The sequence below is a fragment of the Nicotiana tomentosiformis genome, chromosome 2 (genome assembly GCF_000390325.3).
Source record: "Nicotiana tomentosiformis chromosome 2, ASM39032v3, whole genome shotgun sequence".
Classification (NCBI taxonomy): domain Eukaryota; kingdom Viridiplantae; phylum Streptophyta; class Magnoliopsida; order Solanales; family Solanaceae; genus Nicotiana; species Nicotiana tomentosiformis.
In genome coordinates, this window is record NC_090813.1 from 6455518 (window position 1) to 6462665 (window position 7148).

General features: G+C 32.8%; 1 non-coding gene across 1 annotated transcript; it reads left to right on the top strand.

The window, feature by feature from the left end:
* Positions 1-1505: 1505 nt before the first annotated feature.
* On the top strand, positions 1506-1577 carry TRNAG-UCC (transfer RNA glycine (anticodon UCC)). The gene has a single exon. It is a non-coding gene; the product is annotated as a tRNA-Gly (tRNA).
* Positions 1578-7148: the final 5571 nt, after the last annotated feature.

Genomic DNA, 7148 nt, shown 5'->3' on the forward strand with positions numbered 1-7148 from the left:
CAAGTCTACAACGAGAGAGCTTCTGCGCATTTTGCCTTGCGAGGCACGGCCCATGACGAGCGTGTTCCGAATTTTTAAAGCCTATTTTGTCTCCTATTTGATTTTGGACTTGGTTATTTCATTTGGGTCTTTTTCCTACACATATAAATAATCATTAAATACCAATTTTGAGGGAGAGGAGACCGACATTAGAGATTTAGAGATTGGACTGACATTAGACGGGGATTTTACCTAAGGAGGCAAGAACACACTAGGAGAAAGGTGGAGAATTCTTCTACGGGTTTTTCACTTCCTTCTTCTTATTTCCATTATTGGTTATGAATTCTAGTATTGTAGTTTTGCATAATATTATGAATAGCTAATTTGTTATCTAGAGTTTTGATAGAACCTTTTGTAGGATAAATTCTTGTTATGGTTTTATATAATTGAGCCGTTGGATTTCTATATTTGTTCAACTACGTTTATATTGTGGTTGGTTGAAGAGCTCTCAATCGACTGTGCCTATTTAGTGTGTATTACTCGGGAGAGAGTGCATATTTAGATAGTTGTTGAACAACATTACTCCTAACGCATATGAGGGATCAATACGGAGGGTTTAAAGGTGGAATTAGGGATAACGAAACCTTGGTGCGATCCGAGTGACCCGTACTTAATGCCAGCTAGCGTAATTCGGGAGAATATGTCTAGCAAATTATGATAATTACTCGGGAGAGAGTTACGACACTCAGAGCGCTCATGATCGGTAGAGAAAACTTAGGCAAAATTATAGAAGGCATAGCGGGAAGGATTCCGACAATTGGGAAAATCATAACTCTAGACCTCCTTAGTCTTGTCTAAAATTTTATCCTTGTTAGTTGATAATTTTACTGCTTTATAATAGTTATTAGTTAATTAGTTAGAAATAAATATTATAATCTCTATAATTAGGAAATTGTTTGGACTTGTGTTTCTTAGCAATATTGAACAACTGTAGCTAAGTCTTAGTTCTCTATGGGATTCGACTCCGGACTTATAAACCGGATTATATTTGCAATGACCGCTTAGTCTTTTTTATAAGGCATAGTTGGGCGTGATCAATTGCCAAAGTTTATGTCATTATGTATTGCTCAAGATGTTTATTAATTGATGGTTATTTGAAAGTGAGAGACAAATAATATTCATTGTCTAATGAATTATAATATTTAACATATCTATTGATGTTTATGTATGTAGATAAGTTGTTTGAGTTTGACAATAATATGAAATTTGGTATATAGTATCTGACTTATGGTAGTTGCAATTTGGCCTTAAATAATCAATAATTAATTGCACATTATATATTGGTTTTGAATATATAAAAATATACGTAAATATACATGCATGTACCTCAAGTAATTCCTCGTGACTGGAATGTTCGTTCCCACAGTACATGCATGATCCTAACAGAAATACTGTATAATTTGTGTTAGAAAGCTACGTAGTATCCCAATAAAATATCTAAAATATTTTGAGTCACCTGACAACAAGCGTTTGTAGTCCAACGGTTAGGATAATTGCCTTCCAAGCAATAGACCCGGGTTCGACTCCCGGCAGACGCATCTCGATTTTTAGATTTTCTCCCTTTTTTTTAAAAATCAAAATGACATTGTATAACCGTTGTAAAAATAATAGCCGAAAAAGTGTATAAATTTTGTATAGTTTTTGTATATGTAAATAGTTTCTGGCGCGATCTATAAGTGATAATATTTTTTTGTATGCATCTAATTCTTTCTGCATGCCTCGAAAACTTTCCCTTGAGGGAGTCACGGATCATTAGATTTTTTTTATTCATGATTCTGGGGGTGGGGTGTATTTATTTCAGGACGCAAAGGAAAAAAAAAAGTCTACGAAAATGATTTTTATAGTCATGGAAAAAGAAGGCAATTCTTCAAAAGTTCAATATATGGCTTGCGTAAACACGAAAATAAGGATCTGTTGCCCAATCACTCAATTTGTGTGTCAATATTATCTGACGTAAATTCAATGAGATGCATTGATTTCTGCTTGATATGACGTAGACCTCCAATCAAGACTATTCTTCAGAATAGTCCATTTGCAATTCATCAGGTGGAACGAAAGTGTCAACAGAAAGTCCATTCACATTATATATGCAATCATCATCGATGATATAAACTTCTTCCGTTCGTGTAATTGCAAGCCCTGTCGTTAAACTGTCACCAAATTTTGTGACTATCACACACTGCTAGAAATTTCGCAAAAAACCGATCGAAAACGATCGGTTATTTCAGTTGGTTATTTTAAAAAACAGACCGATTTCGGACGGTAATTTTATATTTTTAATAAAGTCGAACGAAATCGGTCGGATTTTTTCACGCAAAAATGCAATTAAAGAGTACAAATAAAATAAAAGAAAGTCTTAAACCAAAATGTACCAATGATATAGTACTATAATAGTATCCTGCCACAGTACAGACCCTGGTTCGATTCCCAAACGGTGCATTTTTAAAATGTATAATTAAAAATACCGACCGACTTCGGTCGGTTTTTTGGGCAGATGTTTTCGTTTTTGATCGACCGAAATCATTCGGAAATTGCAACGGACTTTGGTCGCTATTTATTATCGACCAGCCTAATTTCGATGGATTAAAGTCGGTCAGAAATCAGTCAATTTTTTCAATTTTTTGATCGATTTCGGTCGGTATTTCTGGATAATTTTAGACAGTTTTCTGGATTAAAGCCTTGACATATCTGTTTGTATAATACTGTTGACAATGAGGTAATGGTTCGAAAAAAGTAATAGAAGTAACACTTACGGAAGCAGTTTCAGTTTTCTCATTTACCCAACAATTTTCTTTTTTTTGTGCGATGAGTCTGAAAATAAAATTGCCGCAATTGAAGGATCTTTTCCATTAGCTTCCTTCTGGAAATAAAGGAAAATACTATGTTATCAACACCGAATATGATATTATTTTCTTGAAGAAATAATTTAAAAAGATCTATATTTAAGCAATCATAAAGTTGAAAGAGCTGTTTATTCTTTTGTAAGCTTTAGATGACAAAGTAAAATAACATCGTGATGTAAATCTGCAATCACTACAAAATTCATTTATTCTTTGTCTAATCTAATTTCTCATCTTATGAAATAAATTCAAAAGCGTAAGCACAGTTTTAAAATTGCCAATAAACTGACTTAACACAATGAAGTTCGATAAAATAATTCCAAACAACACCCATATATCTTAATGTAATCGTTTAGTTTTGACTCTTCAAAGAATGAGTCCCTTTTAATTTGTCACCATTTGCATTTAACAAGCAATTAAACTTTTGGCTGCTTTTAACAGTCGGTTTAAGAGAATTTTTCTTAAATTTCTACCAAGTGATCTTTGTTCTTTGGATGATCTTGAAGGTGCACATTAGTATTTTACAAATAATACTTCATTTAAAAGGAAACGGGTCAAATTAATGGGGTAAGTGCACATATAGTCGATTTTGAAACCGCTGTTTAAGTCATGTCTTAAATTCATTTTTTTTTTTTTGTATATTTACTCACTTGGAATAGCTTATATATATACAAGACTAAAATTATATAAATTCGTGTATGAAGTTATAAACTTTGTCTTAAACTAATTGGTCACCTTACATATATGATGGCTCGCCATTTTAACCTGACTTCTTAAAATTAGATCGATAAGTACTGAAGAAATAACCGAACATGTTAAATTGGAACAAGTCACATCACATGACTTACAGCATGGAAAACTAATTTATCACAATCTATAACGAGTTTAACCTTACTTACGATAATACCTAAAGTTTTGAAACTAGTGCACTTTTGGCAGGCCGTTGAGGACATTGGCTCACATTAATCCCAAGATAATGTTCAGAAAATTTCTCGTGGCTAGAAAAATAAATGAGGACAACCTCTTATTGCTATAATTTAAAAAGGTAAAGCGTCAAATATACTCCTCTGCATTCATATATTATTTATATTTAATCTCCGTTATACTATCGGGCTAAATTTACCCCTACCGTTATATTATCAGGCCAAATTTACCCCTACAATCAGTAAATTTTTAAAAATAACCCTTAATTTGTTAAGTAATCCAAAATCTCCCAAATTCTTTTTATTTAAATCACTTGATGTTCTTCTTGGTCCACCATTTTTGAAATAATTGGCATTTACCTGCTTTCTAAATTAGAGAAAAAAATATTAAATAATACAACTGAATAAACAAAGTATAGTAAATTAAAAAATCTAAATTAGGAAGTTTTTCTAAATTCTAAAAGTATTTACAACATCCCAATTTTAATGAATTCGTTGCACCAAATGTATGGAGACTTTGCAAGTATTAGTGATTGAAGTTGAAGTTCCTCGGAGACTTTACATTGTCTAATTCAACTTTGCTTTAATTAAATGCCTACACATTTTGCACTCTTAAGTTAGTCGATCGAACTCTATACTAACCAGACAATGACAAAATATATTTGAATATACATGTACATACATAATGATCAGCTGCATATAATACATAATAAATAGACCCACTAAATTTTACGGTCTGTATATGATTGAAAAATAAATAAAATTTTAAATTAATTTTTTTATTACAAAAAGAGAAATGGGTGCATTGGTAATAAAAAAATAATGAATCATTTATGACCAATATATCCTTATCTAAAATTAGGGGATATTACATCTTCCCCACCTTATAAAAATTCGGTCCCCGAATTTAACTCAAGTACATATTTGTATATTAGAATAAATAAGGATATTTGGCGCGCATATCATCCTCCACTTCACAAGTAGCGTTTTCAACGGTGTGATTTCTCCATAATACTTTAACAAACACAATCTCTTTTGATCGTATCTTTCTTACTTGTCAATCAACAATAGCCATCGGCTCGTTCTCGTAAGATAACTTCTTATCAGGTGGTATAGTCGGCACTTCAAGAACTCGAGAGAAGTCCGATATACATTTTTTTTAGCATAGAGACATGAAACACTGAATGAGTAAAAGATAACTCAGAAGGAAATTCCAAACGATAAGCCACAACTCCCATTCGGTCTAGTATCTCATACGGTCCTATAAACCTAGGGCTCAACTTGCCTCTTTTCCCAAACCGCAACACACCTTTCATAGAGGCGACTCGTAGGAACACTGTGTCCCCGATTGTGAACATTAACTCTCTTCTCCTCTTATACGCATAAGACTTTTGTCTATTATGAGTTGTGAGCAATATGATCACCGGACCTTGTCAATAGCTTCTTATACTAAGTCGGGTCCTAAAACGTTAGTCTCATAGGCTTCAAACCATCCGATAGGAGAACAACATCATACACTTATACAAGGCTCTATACAGTGCCACCTAAATACTAGACTGAAAGCTATTGTTATAGGCAAAATCAACTATCGATATATAAGCGTACAAGCTACCTCCAAACTCAAAATGTAAGTTCTCAACATATCCTTCAAGACCTGTATGGTATATTTAGACTACTCGCCTGTCTGCTGATAAAATAGAGTACTAAGATCTACTCATGTAACCAATATTTCTTGGAAAGATTTTTAAAATCGTGCAGTAAATTGTGATCTTCTATCATAAATGATGGATAGACCCTGTATTATTTAATAATTTTCCATTCATGTATATTTGAGTATATTTATCCTCAGTGTAAGAAGTTTTAACTGGAAAAAAGAGTGCCTACCATGTAAGTCAATTTTCAATAACCTTATTACCACATATAATTATAACTTCTAATTGTTTGAGGTAGTTTTGTCACAAAATTCACTTTGATTCTATTCAATTTTCACTTGGGAATCCCGAGTTGTTGTAGTGCGCCTGCGAGTCATAAATGTTGACATTAAACTTTTAGAACAAGGTTAAGTTAATCTTCCTTTTTTTTTTCATAAATATATTTTTTTTCTAGTCATGGTACATCTTACTAGGCTCCGGATGTATAATGTATTTAAAGTTGTGAGTTTCTCAAGAATTACTCATCTTAACACATCTACATCTAGTACACATATCTAAGTACCTAGTTGAGAATACAATTTCTGTCAATAGTTATATCCTTGCTTTTACTAGCTAGAACCTCATCTCGATGTTTGCACAATAGCTCATCTTTATATTAAGTGGCCTTTATGTACTTTACTAATGAAGACCTTACTTGAACACAAGCCAACAATGACACTGGAGATTTTCACACTAAATCTGACACCTATACCATTTAGTTTGTGCATATTTTTAACCAAAAGTCTCTTTATAGGAGCTATATATGTCGAACTACCCTATTTTTTTTTATTTTTTTTGCATTAGCCACAACAACGGACTTTCCAAAATGATATGGAGTAGTGCAATCATAGTCCTTAAATAGTTTTATCCATCTATGTTGATGAAGGTTTTGATATCTCTGCTGGAAAAACATACTTCAGACTCTTGTAGTCTATATAAATCTCGCACAAATAGTGTCTCCAGACCCTCAGAGCAAATAGAATTACAACCATTTTCAAACTATAAGTGGGATAGTTCTGCAAATGTTTCTATAGCTGTGTTGAAGCATAAGCTATCACGTGATCATTCTACATGAGAATATATTCTAATTCAATATTGAAAGTATTACATAACACTATGAATCCTCTAGAACATGATGGTAAGGCCAATACTGGTGAGGTTGCCAAACATATTTTCCTTTTTTTTTGTTTCTAAAAGTTAATCTCACGTTACTTCGTCTGCTGGAACTTTGCATTTTTCTAAGTTAACTTGGTTAGCGGCGCTGCTATTCTAAAAAATTCTGCAGAAACTGCCTGAAGTAGTTTGCGAAGCCGCTGCGATTTATGAAGAAGTAGTGGGTTTTGACTGTTTTTTGAACTGGTTCTATCTTTTTAGGATCTACCATAATCTTATTTTTTAGATACAATATTATCGAGAAATACCACAAAATCTAGCCAAATTTCACACTCGGAGAAGTTGGCATAAGTCAAATTTTCTTGCAGCATCTATAATATAATTTTACGTAATCCTCGTGTTCTTCCTGTCTACAAGGTAACATCATCAATAAATACTATGAGAAATCTTCCCAAAAACATCATGAACACCATATTCATTAAGTCCGACAATGCAACTGGAGTATTTGTAAGTCCAAAAGATATCATAAGGAACCCATATAA